The following is a 16334-nucleotide window of genomic DNA, read 5'->3' as shown; positions in this document are numbered from 1 at the left end:
GCGTCTGGGGCACTGAGAACAGGGCGCGGGTCCGTGAGCCCTAGGCTGGGCTTTTGCGCGCCTCTGTCCCGGGGAAGAGTTTCGCGCATGCGCGCGGCTTAGGCTTTGAAACAATGGCGCGGGTCAAGGAGCGCCCGCCCGGCCTCAGTAATTCAGGGGAGAGTGAGGGACGTGCGTGCGTATCTCAAGCTTTGTGGTAGGGCTAGCGCGCGTTCTGCAGACCGGCGAGGCTCCTATCCCCTCACAGGAGCCAGAACCCACACGCTCTGGGGCGTGCTGGCGGCTTAGGGACCAGGAGCGGTTTCTCCGCCGCACTCTCAATGCCTCAGCGCTGGGGAGGCCGTCTGGGACCGTGGACTTAAAAGCCTCTCCCTAGCCACCCCGATTCCCACAATTTCCCCCCGCGATCCTTTGCTCTTTTCGAGTGCTTTCAACCAGTCTCCGAGTTACTGCTGGTCCCCAGACACAGGGCGCTCTCGCTCAGATTGGGGTATTACTTTCCCACCGGTTGCCACTGGTCGCTCCCTCCCCCTTTTGTTTATCTTCCGATATCAGTCCGCTGTTCCCATTCCTCTTTACCTGCTCACTGGCGTCTTCTGCCCCTGTAGAGATCCAGACATGTATAATTCTGATCTCAGGCTGATTTCATGGGTGATCGGAGTTCTTTGGTAGGTAATCAGCTCACTTTGGGGTACTGGTTGAAAAGACGCCTCTTCCTACTACCCCGCCATCTTGTCCCCAAGAGTCTGGAAGTTTTCCTTCTGCTTCAATTTTTTGAAACAACTTCAGGAGAATAGGTGTTATTTCTTCTTTGAAGGTTTGGTAGAATTCTCCAGGGAATCCATCACGTCCGGGGCTCTTGTTTTTTGGGAGGTTTTTGATCACTATAATTTCAATAATTTCGTTATTAGTTATCGGTCTGTTCAGGTTGTCGATTTCTTCCTGGTTCAATTTTGGTAGTTTATAGTTTTCCAGGAATGCATCCATTTCATCTAGGTTGCTTTGCTTATTGGCATATAACTGTTGATAATAACTTCTGATGATTGTTTCTACTTCCTTGGTGTTAGTTGTGATATCTCCCTTTTCATTCATAATTTTATGAATTTGGGCTTTCTCTCTTTTCTTTTGGATTAGTGTGGCCAACGGTTTATCAATCTTATTGATTCTTTCAAAAAACCAGCTTCTAGTTTCGTTGATACGTTCTACTGTATCTCTGGTTTCTCCCTCATTGATCTCAGCTCTAATCTTGATGATTTCCCTTCTTATGTGTGGAGTTGGTTTGATTTGTTGATGATTCTCCAGTTCTTTAAGGTGTAGAGACAGCTGGTGTATTCTGGATTTTTCAGTTTTTTTGAGGGAGGCTTGGATGGCTATGTATTTCATCCTTAGGACCACCTTTGCTGTATCCCATAGGTTTTGGACAGAAGTTTCTTCATTCTCATTGGTTTCCATGAATTGTTTCACTTCTTCCTTGATCTCCTGGTTGATCCAAGCATTTTTTTTTTAGATTTCTTTTTTGTTTTGTTTTGTTTTGTTTTGTTTTCCAATTTATTTATTTTCAGAAAAAACAGTATTCATTATTTTTTCACCACACCCAGTGATCCATGCAAGCTGTGCCCTCTATAATACCCACCACCTGGTACCCCAACCTCCCACCCCCCCGCCACTTCAAACCCCTCAGATTGTTTTTCAGAGTCCATAGTCTCTCTTGGTTCATCTCCCCTTCCAATTTACCCAAAAGCACATACCCTGCCCAATGTCAATAACCCTACCCCCCTTCTCCCAACCCCCCTCCCCCCAGCAACCCACAGTTTGTTTCATGAGATTAAGAGTCACTTATGGTTTGTCTCCCTCCCTATCCCATCTTGTTTCATGGATTCTTCTCCTACCCACTTAAGCCCCCATGTTGCATCACCACTCCCTCATATCAGGGAGATCATATGATAGTTGTCTTTCTCCGCTTGACTTATTTCGCTAAGCATGATACGCTCTAGTTCTATCCATGTTGTCGCAAATGGCAAGATTTCGTTTCTTTTGATGCCTGCATAGTATTCCATTGTGTATATATACCACATCTTCTTGATACATTCATCTGTTGATGGACATCTAGGTTCTTTCCATAGTTTGGCTATTGTGGACATTGCTGCTATAAACATTCGGGTGCACGTGCCCCTTTGGATCACTACGTTTGTATCTTTAGGGTAAATTCCCAGTAGTGCAATTGCTGGGTCATAGGGCAGTTCTATTTTCAACATTTTGAGGAACCTCCATGCTGTTTTCCAGAGTGGTTGCACCAGCTTGCATTCCCACCAACAGTGTAGGAGGGTTCCCCTTTCTCCGCATCCTCGCCAGCATCTGTCATTTCTTGACTTGTTGATTTTAGCCATTCTGACTGGTGTGAGGTGATATCTCATTGTGGTTTTGATTTGTATTTCCCTGATGCCGAGTGATATGGAGCACTTTTTCATGTGTCTGTTGGCCATCTGGATGTCTTCTTTGCAGAAACGTCTGTTCATGTCCTCTTCCCATTTCTTGATTGGATTATTTGTTCTTTGGGTGTTGAGTTTGTTAAGTTCTTTATAGATTTTGGACACTAGTCCTTTATCTGATATGTCGTTTGCAAATATCTTCTCCCATTCTGTCAGTTGTCTTTTGGTTTTGTTAACTGTTTCCTTTGCTGTGCAAAAGCTTTTGATTTTGATGAAATCCCAAAAGTTCATTTTTGCCTTTGCTTCCCTTGCCTTTGGCGATGTTCCTAGGAAGATATTGCTGCGGCTGAGGTTGAAGAGGTAAAAGTCTGTTCCGCTGTGATCCAAGCATTCTTAAGCAAGGTGGCCTTTAGCTTCCAGGTGTTTGAGTTCCTTCAGAATTTTCCTTCTGATTGAGCTCCAGTTTCAAAGCATTATGATCAGAAAATATGTAGGGAATCATCTCAGTCTTTTCGTATCAGTTGGGTCCTGATTTGTTACCCAGTATGTGGTCTATTCTGGAGAGGCTTCCGTGTGCACTTGAGAAGAATGAGTATTCTGTTGTTTTACGGTGGAATGTTCTGTATATATCCATGAGGTCCATCTGGTCCAATGTGTCATTCAATGCTCTTGTTTCTTTATTGATTTTCTGCTTTGATGATCTGTCTATTTCTGAGAGAGGCGTGTTAAGATCTCCTACGATTAGTGTATTCATATCAATATGACTCTTTATCTTGATTAACAGTTTTCTTAAGTAATTGGCTGCTCCCATATTGGGAGCATAGATATTTAAAATTGTTAGATCGTCTTGGTGGATAGTCATTTTAAGGATTATGTAGTGTTCTTCCGTATCTCTGACTACAGTCTTTAGTTTGAAGTCTAATTTATCTGATATGAGAATCGCTTCCCCAGCCTTCTTTTGAGTCCCATTGGCATGAAAGATGCTTCTCCATCCCTTCACTATCAGTCTGTGTGTACCTTTAGGTTCAAAATGGGTCTCTTGTAGACAGCATATGGATGGCTCCTGTCGTTTTATCCAATCTGCAACCCTGTGCCATTTTATGGGCGCATTTAGGCCATTCACATTGAAAGTGATTATTGATAGATAGTTTTTTATCGACATTGAGTTATCTTTGAAGTCTTTCTGTCTGTAGACTGTCTCTATATTTCTTTTTTTTTAAAGATTTTATTTATTTATTTGTGAGAGAGAGAGGGAGAGAGAGAGAGCACAGGCAGACAGAGAGGCAGGCAGAGGCAGAGGGAGAAGCAGGCTCCCCGCCTGTTCAATGCTATTCTTGGGATTTTTCCTCTTTTATAGAACCCCCCTTAATATTTCCTGCAGTGTCAGCTTGGTGGTTGCATAGTCTTTTAAGCCTTGCCGGTCTTGGAAACTCTTTATCTCTCCAACCATTTTGAATGTCAGTCTTGCTGGATAAAGTATTCTTGGCTGCATGTTCTTCTCATATAATGCCCTGAATATATCTTTCCAGCCTCTTCTGGCTTGCCAGGTCTCTGTGGACAGGTCTGACGGTATTCTGATGGGCTTCCCTCTGTAAGTAAGGAGCCTCTTTGCCCTGGCGGCTTTCATGAGATTAAAACTACAATTATAATTCCTCAATTTGACTATCAGGTGTCGTGATTTTTTTTGGAATATATACTCTTTGGTGGAGACCATTCTGCCTCTAGTACATGAACGCTGGTTCCATTCGCGAGATTGGAAAAATTTTCATGAAGGACTTGTTCCACTCTATCTTCTAGACTTCTTTCTTTCTCCTCCCCTTCAGGAATTCCAATAATTTGGACGTTGGAATGCTTCATGGCATCATTTATTTCCCTGATTCTGTTTTTGTGGTTTCTATGCTGTTTGTTCCAGGCTTCCTCCTTATCCTTTCTCTCTATCTGTTTGTCTTCCAGATCACTAATTCTATCTTCTGTCTCAGTTAACCTAGCTTTGAGAGTTTACATTAGATTGGAACTCACTGAGAGCATTGTGAAACTCTTCCCTGGTAGTTTTAAGCTCCTCCCTAACATTTTGAACATTCTGTCTGGTCGCTTTCAGTTCGGTCCTAATCAATTCCGATTGGTCATCCATGGCTTTCTCCAACCTAGCTATTGCCTGCATAATTGTTAGCCTGAATTCTCTTTCCGACATATTCTCTATGTTGATAGCTGTTAGCTCTGTTGCAGAAGGTCCATCCTCTGTATTTTTCTTCTGTTGGGCATTCCTCCTCCTAGTCATTTTGGTGGGAGATGACGGAACAGATGTAGCTGGATATATCAACCGTGGTGCTCTCAATGTGCACCCTGGAACACTTCTGAGCAATCAGGATTCCCAACGAGAGAGAAAAGAAAAGATAAAGAAAAAGAAAAAAGAAAAGAAGGGGGAAAAAAAGATATATATATATATAAATATAAATATATATATATATAAAAGATATATATGTATATAAATATATCTTTTATATATATATATATATATATGAAATATATATTCATATATATATATATGAAAGAAAGGGAAGATGAAAGAGAAGGTTCAGGCCAGATAATCCCCAAGGTAAGATTTATGAAGTAGACAAACAAAAAGAGATGAAAAGACTGATAGGAGAATATGACAAGAGAAAAAAAAATATATGAAAATAAAGAAAGAACCTCGTCTAAAAGAACCCCAAATGTAAGATGTATATGCTCTCAGGGTGGAAGAGATGGGAGAGTTCTTATAAATTCTCAGTGTGAGCGAGAAAGGTAGTTTTGATTCTTCCTGGATGTATCTTGATATCTTTGTTAAAGGACTCAACTTTCCTAAGATAAAGGGGATTAAAAATTGGTTTACCTATAGGGGTAGTATTGATTGGGGAAAGGGTATTACTTTGAAGTTCAACTCTATATGAATATTAGAGGATAAAAATAAAAAGGAATAAACTAGACTAAACTACACTAAAATTTAAAAAAATGAATTAAAAAAATACAAAAGAGAAACAGGTGTATGTATCAAAAAGTTCAGGTTAGAAAGGTATTATGGAATTTGATGTACTGTACAACTTTCTGTGATGATAAATAGGTTAAAAAATTACCTATGTGTAAAAAAAAATGAACCGAAATAGTGGGAATGAGTGAACAATACAAATTTTCCTATGAAGTAGTAGTTGTTCTCTTGTAGTCCTTTTTTTTTTTCTTGGTTTGTTTTCTGGAGGAGGGGCCTGCCATGGTTGTTGTCAGTCAATGATGTTTCCTGAGTTAAGTCCTCCGCCCCCCTCAAGGGGGTGGGCTCTGAGGAAACTGGTTTTTTTCAGGCTTTTGTTCTCTGGCGGTTTTTATGTTTCTTCACTTTTTCTTTTTCCTCTCACCTTTATCGCCTTTGATGGTTATTGTAGTTTTAGAGGAAAACAAACCACACCCTGATCTCCCTCTCAGAGAGAAGCCTCAGTCTGGGTGCAGAGCCTAAATAAGTTCCCCCTTGGCTACTGGCAGAGCAGGCTCCAAGTTGCAAACCCTGGGGGTGCAGGATCTTTTGTTTGTACCCAAAGCCAAGGCAATGGGAGCTGTCTGGGAGCTCCCGACAACCAGAGAGGTTCCAAGCAGCAGTTGCACACCGAGATTTTGCCGCTGGCCTGGGCTGGGAGTGCCTGGTCTTGCTGGGTCTAAGAGTGCCCAGCTTGCGCGCACCTTTTTCAGAGGCGGCTATGGGTCGCGCGTACGTCTCAGGCACTGAGAATGGGGCGCAGGTCCAAAAGCACCAGGCTGGGCTTTTGTGCACCTCTGTCAGGGGAGAGTTTGGGGCTCACAGCTTAGGCTTTGAAACAATGGTGCAGGTCAAAGAGCGCCGGTCGGGCCTTTGTAACTCAGGGGAGCATGAGGGACGTGCGCGTGTATCTCAGGCTTTTTGGTAGGGCTCATGCGGTCTGCTGACTGGCGGGGCTCCCATCCCCTCACAGGAGCTAGAACCCAAGCTTTCTTGGGCGCGCTGGTGGCTTAGGGACCAAGACCTGGTTTCTCCACCGCACTCTTTCTGCCTCAGTGCCAGGGAGGCTGTACTGGGACTGGGGACTTAAGCCCCTGTCCCTAGCCGCCCCGATTCCCACAATTGTCCCCCGCGATCCTTTGCTCTTTTGGAGTGCTTTCAACCAGTTTCCAAGTTAATGCTGGTCCCCAGACGCAGGGCACTCTCACTCGTATTGGCGTATTACTTTCCAATTTGTCGCCTCTGGTGGCTCCCTCCCTCTTTTGTTTATCTTCTGATATCAGTCCCCCGTTCCCACTCTGCTTTCCCTGCCCACTGGCGTCTTCTGTCCCTGTAGAGATCCAAGCATGTATAATTCTGATCTCAGGCTGATTTCATGGGTGAATGGAGTTCTTTGGTAGGCAATCAGCTCACTTTGGGGTACCGGCTGAAAAAGGCGTCTCCTCCTATTTCCCGGCCATCTTGTCCCCCTGCTGTTTTCCATCTTAATGGTGCCCCAAAATAGGGATTCCAGAAATGGGCTCTGTGTCTGGGCCCCTGGAAAATCCCACCAAGGGTTCGGATTTGGGCCTAAGTGTTACCAGGCCTGCAATGTGCGATCCTGGTGGTCTACCTGGGAGCATTTGTTTGAAACCATGCTCAGGCTGAGGTTCACAATGCCTGTTTGTGCCCAGGGTGGCCCTCATGAGTGGGCGAGGTCTCCTTGCTCATGCAGCTGGCTCCCACACTGAGGGCTGAACACGCATCCCATCAGCCAGGATTCCTGCCATGGGGAAGGAGTTCTCTATTGTGCTTCATGTTACCCAATTGGCAGAGATTCTAGCAAAGATCTGGGGACAGATGCCTCAATACCAAGGATAGGAAGAGATGACGGACTTGGGCCATAGCCGGTCTCACATGCTGGATATGGGACCCGATCTCTGGGTGGCTGACACTAAGTCTTGGCTCTGGCTATGTTAGACACAGCATTAGTGCCCAGGGCAGCCTATAAGTCAGGGTTCCCTTGAGCGCCGAGAAAATTGGTCCTCATGTGGAGTTTCTGGGAAGACTCACCAGACCCTTCTTCTTTCTATGGGGAATACAGAGTGTTGTGTTATAGCTCCAGAATTCCTTCTCAAGAGGGCTTGCTGACCAGGAGGTTGAGGATAGAATAAACCCAAGTAATGGCAAGTAAACCCAAGTAAATTCAGTCAAGCGAAAGGCAGTTTCAGTGTGCAGCGATTGAATTGAAATCCAGCACCTGAGTAAGGGTGCATGTCAGATGTTTGCTCATGCTGGAGTTTGTGTCTATGATGACTGACAAATGGAGGGGTGGCGTCAACAGTCCATGGAGGATTTACCAAGCTGGGGCTTGTGAGATGCTCCAAACAGAAGGTTTTCTTCTACAAGACAGGGAAATTCTGGGTTTTTGTCTCCAGGGTCCCCCATGTGGAAAGTTTGTGTAGCAGAGCACTCCCGTATGGATGCCTGGAAACCACACCTCCACTGACCATTGCAGCTTAGGAACATGGTAGGTTCATTCTGGTGGCTCTGGGGCGAAGTTCCTAGGACTTATTTTGACATGGAATCTCATGAATATGGGTAAGAATGCTGGTTTCTTACCAGGGAGATCTTAGAAATGCCGTTGGCTAAGGGGCCATGCAGGATTCATCTACCTTAAGGGTTTGACACAGGTCCAAGAGCACGTATAACGTCTGGGGTCAGGAGATGTTCTATTGTGGGGTTCAGGGACCATATGTTGTATCATATTGGTATTCCAGAACTGGCTTCTCAGGCCAGATGGCTGAAAACCTAATCTAGAGTTTCAATGAGGTCGTAGGGGCATGCCAGGTTCAATCTTCTGACTCAGGACCATTGACTCAGTGTCTGCCAGGAAGGAGGTGATCAGGTTGTTTCAGACTGTACATTTGCACCCAGAGTGGCGACCAGTATTGGGCTGGGCTCAGGGGCCTTGCAGATTTCTCCTAATCTGGAGATAATTGGGCAACTGTGATGGACAATTTTTCCTTGGGAAATTGCAGGTACTCTCCTGTGGTGTGGCTCCAGAAATCCTATCCTGGAGGGCATATGAGCCATGGTTTTGGGAGAGAAGTCTTCAAACACAAATTTGGGTTAGGGTTAATGGCAAGGTAATCACAGGCCCATTGTGTAGACCTGGGGAGCAGTTTGTCTGAAACTGTAGGTCGGATGATTCGAAGGCAGAAGCACAGGCTTTTGTGTCTGTATAATATGTCCAGGATGGCCTTGGAATGCAAGTGTGGTCTCATGGGTCCATGGGAGATTATTCCTCTCTAATGATCATGGCGGCTCCCAATAGTTTGGTGCCTTAACCGAGGAAGGGAAGAGTGCTGTTTTCCATCTGAGGGGTGCCCCAAAACAGGGACTCTGGAGAAGGGTTCTTGGTCTGGGAACCTGGAAAATCCCACCAAGATTTAAGATTTGGGCCTAGAGGCCTACCAGGCCTGCAATGCGGGTCCTGGAGGTGCAACTGAGAATGTTTGTTTGAATGCATACTCAGGCGGAGAGTCACAATGACTTCTTGTGCCCAGGGCAGCTTTCCGGAGTGGGCGTGGTCTCATTGGCTATGCAGCTGGCTCCCACTTCGAGGGTTGGCATCCATCCCAACTTCCAGGAGTCCTGCCATGGGGAAGGAGGAGTTCTTTATTGTGCTTTAGGTTCCCCCATTGATAGGGATTCTAGGAAAGGTCTGGGGACAGATGCCTGAATACCAAGAGTGGGAAGAGATGATGGCCCTGGTCCATGGCCAGTCTCACATGCTGGATATGGGCACCGCCCCCTGGGTGACTTACACGAGGTCAGGACTCAGACTCTGTCACACAGCACTAGTGACCATGGCAGCGTATAAATCGGGGTTCCCTCGAGGGCTGAGCAGATGTATCCTCATGTAGAGTTACTGGGCAGACGCACCAGGCCCTTCTTCTTTCTATGCATAAGGAAGAATTCCCTATCAAGAGGGTTTGCAGACCAGTAGGTGAGTATGGCATTTTAAACACAAGCTATGGTTCAATTCAGTGCCAAGCGGAAGGCAGTTCCTATGTGCAGCGCCTTATTCGAGATATCTAACAACTGAGTAAGGGCGGATGTCAGATGTTTGCTCATGCAGGGGTTTGTGTCTATGATGATCGACAAATGTAGGGGTGGCATCAAGAGGCCATGGAGGATTTACCAAGCTGTGGCTTGTGAGATGCTCCAAACAGCAAGTGTAACTTCTTCCAGACAGGGGCAGTCTGGTTTGTTTGCTCCAGGGTCACCCATGTAGAAAGTTTGTGTAGCAGAGCACCCCGCATGGATGCCTGGAAAGCACCCCTCCATTGACCATTCCAGCTGAGGAACATGGCAGGTTCGTTCTGGTGGCTCTGGGTCGAAGTACCAAGGTCATGATTTGACATGGAGTCTCTTGAAGATGTGTAACAATACTGGTTTGTTACCAGGGAGATCTTAGTATGTTCTGGTGGCTAAGGGGCTGTGCAGGATTCATATACCCTGAGGGTTTGACAAAGGTCCTGAGCACGGCTTTCATCTGGGGACAAGAGATGTTCTGTTGTGGGACTCAGGGACAATATGTTCTGTCATAAGTTGGTATTCCAGAAGAGGCCTCTGAGGACAGATGCCTGAAAAGCTAATCTAGGCTTCCAATGAGGTTCTAGGTGCATGACAGGTACAATCATCTGACTAAGTCCATTGCTTTGGGTGTCTGCCTGGATGGAGGTGATCAGGATGTTTCAGACTGCACATTTGCGCCCAGAGCATTTTGCAATGTGGGGGTGGTCTCAGGGGCCCTGCAGGTTTATCCTAAATGTAGGGTTTGGGCAACTGTGATGGGAACAGTTTCCTTAGGGATAGTAGGCATGGTCCTGTGGTGTGACTCCAGAGGCCCCATCCTGAAGGGCATGTGAGCCATGGTTTTGGGAGAGAAGTCTGCAAACAAAAACTCGGGTTAGGAATAGTGGTTAGATGATTGCAGGCCCAATGCATAGACCTGGAGGGCAACACGTCAGGATCTGTAAATCAGGTGACTCGAAGGCAGTAGCACAGGCTATTATATCTGTATTTTGTATCCATGATGGCTTTGGAATGCAGGTGTTGTCTCATGGGTGTGTGGGAGATTTTTTCTCTGAAGGATCCCGGCGGCTCCTAATAGTTTGGTTGCTTTCTAGGGGAAGCGAAGAGTGCTTTGTTCCATCTTAAGGGTACCCCAAAACAGGGATTCCAGTGACGGACTCTGAGAATGGGGACATGGAAAATCCCACCAAGAGTTAGGATCCGGGCCTAGGTGCATACCAGTCATGCAATGCTGGATCTTGGAGTTGCAACCGAGAGCATTTCTATGAAAGCATGCTCAGATTGAGGGTCACAATGACTGCTTGTGTTCAGGGCGGCCCTCAGGAGTGGGAGTGGTCTCCTTGGCCATGCAGCTGGTTTCCATTCTGAGGGTTTGACACCTATTCCAACAGTCAGGATTCCTGCCATATGGAATGAGGAGTTCTCTATTGTGCTTCAGGTTCCCCTGTTGGTAGGGATTTCAGCAAAGGTTTGGGACAGTTGCATGAATACCAGGGATGGGTAGAGATGACGGCCCTGGGCCATGGCTGGTCTCTCATGCTGGATGAGGACCCACACTCTGGGTCGCTGACACAATGTCAGGCTCAGACACTTTCAGACACAGCACCTGTGGCCAGGGCGAGTATAAATCCTGGTTCCCTTGAGGGCCAAGTAGATTGATCTTCATTGGGACTTTCGGGGCAGACTCACCAGTCCCTTCTTCATGCTTTCAAACAAGCTCTCTCAGTTACACCACCAGGATCCTGTATTGCAGTTCCATTATGCCCCTAGGCCCAAATCCTAACACTTGGTGGCTTTTCAAGGCCCACAGACACCAGAGCCCATCTCTGGAATCCCTGTTTTGGGGCAACCCTAAAATGGAAAAGTGCATTCTTCCCTTCCCCGAAAATGCCATCAATCTATGGGGAGCCGCCAGGATCCTTAGAGAGGAAAAGTGTCCCATAGACCTATGAGAACACACCTGCATTCCAAGGCTATCCTGGACACAAAATCCTGATAGAAAATTCTGTGCTATCAACTTCCTATCACCCCAATTACAATTTCTGACGAGCTGCCCTCCAGGTCTCCACATTAGGCTTGAGACCACAACACCACTAACCCTAACCTGAATTTGTGGTTGCAGATTTCTCTCCAAAAACCATGGATCACATTCCCAACAGCATGGGGTCTCTGGAGCCACACTACAGGACTGTGCTGCTATCACCAAGGAAACTGTGCCCGTCACAGTTGCCCAAACCTTTCATTTTAGGAGAAACCAGCAAGGCCCCTGAGCCAACCCCAATATTGGTGCCCACTCTGGACGCAGATGCACAGTCTGAAACAACCTGATCACCTACATCTTCACAGAGAGCCAAGTCAATGGTCCTGAGTCAGAAGATTGTACCTGACATGTCCCTAGGACTGTATTGGAACACTAGGTTAGGGTTTTAGGCATCTGTGCTCAGGGGCCTGTTCTGGAACAACAAGTTAGGATACATCACATTGTCCCTGGGCCACACAACATAACATCTGTCCCAGGAAGGAAATTGTGCTCTTTGACCTGTGCCAAACCTCCGTGTACGAGAATCCTGCACGGCACATTAGCCACCAGCACATTCTAAGATATCCCTCATAACAATCCAGCATTGTGACCAAACTGCAAGAGATTCCTGTCAACTCAAGGCCTGGGTACTTCGTCCCAGAGCCACCAAACGAACCTATCATGTTCCTAAGCTGCAAATGTTAATGGAGTTGTGCTTTCCAGGCTTCCAATTTGAAGGGCTCTGTTACCCATACTTTCCACGTGGGGGACCCTGGAGCAAACAAACCAGACTTCAACTGTCCTGTAGAAGGAAACCTTGCTATTCGGAGCATCTCACAAGCTTTGGCGTGTGAAATCCTCCATGGCTTCTTGGTGCCACCCTCCATTTGTCAGTCAAAATAAACACAAATTGAGAGTGAGCAAATATCTGACATCTGCCCTTACTCGGCTGCTGAATATCTCAAATAAGCCGCTGCACATTGGAACTGCTTTCTACTTGGGACTGAATTGAACCATAGCTTGTGTTTACAAATCCATCATCAACCTACTAGTCTCCAAGCCCTCATGATAGGGAATTCTGGAGCCACAACGCAGCTTTCTGACTTACCCATAGAAAGGAGAGGTGCCTGGTGAGTCTGCCCAGAAACCTCATATGAGGCTAAATATGCTCGGCCCTCAAGGGAACCCCGATTTATAGACTGCACTGGCCACTAGTGCTGTGTTCTGACAGAACATGAGCCCCGACACAGTGTCACCCACCAAGAGAGCAGGCCCCATTACCAGCATGTGAGACAGGCCATGGCCCAAGTCTGTCATCTCTATACATCCTGTGTATTCAGGCACCTTTCCCCACAACTTTGCTGGAAACACTGCCAATGTGGGTACCTGAAGCACAATAGAGAACTCCTCCTTCCATGGCAGGAAGCCTGGCTGTTGCTTTGGGTGTCCAACCCTCAAAGTGGGAGCCAGCTGTATGGCCAATGAGACCACACCCTCTCCTGAAGGACCCCTGGGCACACACAGGCATGGTGACGCTCAGCCTGAGCATGCTTTCAAACAAGCCCCCTTAGTTACACCACTAGGATCCCTCATTGCAGGCCTGGAACGCCCGTAGGCCCAAATCCTAAAACGTTCTGGGATTTTCCAGGCACCCAGACCCAGAGCCCGTCTCTGGAATCCCTGTTTTGGGGAACCCCTAAGTTGAAAACAGCACTCTTCCCTGTTTTGGGGCACCCCTAAGATGGAAAAGAGCACTCTTTTCTTCTCCAAAAAAGCCACAATCTATGGAAAGCCACAAGGATCCTTAGAGAGGAAAAGTCTCCCATTGAACCATGAGACCACAGCTATATTCCGAACCCATCCTGGACACACAATCCTTATAGAAAAACCTGTGCTACCAGCTTCCAGTCACCTTAATTACAGTTCCTGAAGTGCTGCCCTCTAGGTCTATGCATTGGGCCTGCGATCACCTCGGCACTATTCCTAACCCAAATTTTTGTTTGCAGTCTTTCCTCCCAAAACATGGCTCTCATGCCCTCCAGGATGGGGTCTCTGGAGACTTACCACAAGACTGGGCCTGCCATCCCCAAGGAAACAGTGCCCATCAGAGTTGCCCAAAGCTTCCAGATTAGGAGAAACCTGCAAGGCCCCGGAGCCCACCCCAAAATTGGAAGTGGCTCTGGATGCAAATGCACAGTCTGAAACACCCTGATCAACTACATCCAGGCAGACACCCACGTCAATGTGCCCTAGTCAGAAAATTGAACCTGACGTGCACCTAGAACATCTTTGGAAACCTAGATTACGTTTCAAGCATCTGTCCTCAGAGGCCTGTTCTTGAATACCAAGTTAGGATACAACATATGTACTGTAGCCACAAAACAGAACATCTCCTCTCCCAAAAAGGGAACTGTGCGCATCGACCTGTGAAAAACCCTCAGGGTAGGAGAATTCTTCATGGATCCTTATCCACCAGCACCTTATAAGACCTCCCTTGTAACAAACCAGTATTGGGACACCTTTGCAAGAGATTCCAAGTCAACTCAAGTCCTTGGTACTTGGCCGCAGAACGACCAAAACAAACCGGTCATGTTCCTCAGCTGCAATGACCATTGGACGTGTGCTCTCCAGTCATCCATGGGGAAGGGCTCTGCTACCCAAACTTTCCACATGGGGGACCCTGAAGGAAACAAACCAGACTCCTCCTGCCCATTAGAAGGAAACCTTGTTGTTTGGAGCATCTCACAATACTAAGCGTGGGTAATCCTCCATGGCCTCTTGAAGCCACCCCTCCATTTGTCGGTCATCCTAGACACAAACTACAGTGTGAGCAAACATCTGACATCTGCCCTTACTCGGGTGCTGGATATCTCCTATAAGCTGGTGCACATTGGAACTGACTTCTGCTTGGAACTCAATTTAAGCATAGCTGGTGTTTACAATTGCATACTCACCCTACTTGTCCCCAAGCCCTCTTAATAGGGAATTCTGGAGCCACCATGATGGATTCTTCCTTCCCCATAGAAAGAAGAAGTGCTTCGTGAGTCTGTGCAGACACCCAACATGAGGATCAATCTGCTCGGCCCTCAAGGGAACCCTGATTTATAGGCTTCTCTGGCCACTATTGCTCTGTCTGACAGAGCCTGAGCCCAGACATCGTATCAGCCACCCAGAGAATGGGGCCCATATCCGGCATGTGAGAATGGCCATGGCCCAAATCTGTCATCTCTATGCATCCTTGGTATTCAGGCATCTGTCCACAGACCTTGCCTGGAATCCCAGCCAATGGGGGAAACTGAAGCACAATACATAACTCCTCCTTCCCCATGGCTGAAACCTGGCCATTGGAATGGGTGTCCATCCCTCAGGGTGGGAGCCAGCACATGGGCAATGGGACCATGCCCATTCATGAGAGCCACCCTGGTTACAAACAGGCATTGTGACGCTCAGCCTGAGCATGCTTTCAAACAAGCACTCTCAGTTGCACCACCAGGATCCTGCATTGCAGGCCTGGTATGCCCATAGGCCCAAATCCTAACCCTTGGTGGGATTTTCCATGTGCCCAGACCCAGAGCCTATCTCTGGAATCCCTGTTTTGGGGCACACCTAAGATCGAAAATAGCACTCTTCCCATCCTGAAAAGCCATCAAACTATTGGGAGCCATCAGGATCCTTAGAGAGGAAAAATCTCCCATGGAGCCATGAGTCCACAGCTGCATTCTGAGGCCATCCTGGAAACACAATCCAGATGTAAAAGCATGTGCTTCCACCTTCGAGTCACTCGGATTACTGTTCCTGACGAGTAGCCCTCCAGGTCTATGCATTGCCCTGCGATAACCTCGCCACTAACCCTAACACGAGTTTGTGTTTGCAGACTTTCCTCCCAAAACCATGGCACACATGCCCTACAGGATGGGGTCTCTGAAGCCACAAAACAGGACTGTGCCTGCCACCCCCATGGAAACTGTGTCTGTCAGAGTTACCCAAACCCTCCAGAGTAGGTTGAAACATGCAAGCCCTCTGAGGCCACCCTAATATTGGAGGCTACTCTGGATACAAGTGCGCAGTCTGAAAAACCCTGATCACCTACGTCCTGGCAGATATCCAAGTCAACTGTCCTTAGTCTGAATATTGAACCTCTCATGCCCCTGGGACCTCATTGGAACCCTAGATTATGTTGACAGGCATCTGTATTCAGAGTCCTGTTCTGGAATATGAACTTATGATACAACATGTGGTCACTGAGCCACACACCACTACATCTCCTATCCCCAGAAAGAAACCGTGCTCTTCGACCTGTGTTAAACCCTCAGCGTAGGAGAATCATGCATGGCACCTTAGCCACCAACACATTCTAAGATCTACCTGGTAACAAACCAGCATTGTGGCCCATCTGCAAGAGATTCCATGTCAACTCAAGAACTTGGTACTTCGCCCCAGAGCCACCCTTAAGAACCTGCCATGTTCCTCAGCTGCATTGGTCAATGGAGGAGTGCTTTCCAGGCATCCAAGCGGAAGAGCTCTGCTACCCATACTTTTCACATGGGGAATCCTGGAGCAAACAAACCAGACTCCACCTGTCCAGTAGAAAAAGAAACCTTGTTGTTTAGAGCATCTCACATGCATCAACATGTGGAATCCTTCATGGCCTCTTGATGCCGCTCCTCCATTTCTCCGTCATCATAGACCCATACTCCAGTGTGAGCAAACATCTGACATCCGCCCTTACTCAGGTTCTGGATATTTCATTTGTTGGCAATCATAGATACAAACTCCATTGTGAGCAGACATCTGACCCTCA

The sequence above is a fragment of the Neovison vison genome, chromosome 4, assembly GCF_020171115.1.
Source record: "Neovison vison isolate M4711 chromosome 4, ASM_NN_V1, whole genome shotgun sequence".
NCBI classification, from domain to species: domain Eukaryota; kingdom Metazoa; phylum Chordata; class Mammalia; order Carnivora; family Mustelidae; genus Neogale; species Neogale vison.
This window is presented reverse-complemented; position numbering follows the sequence as displayed.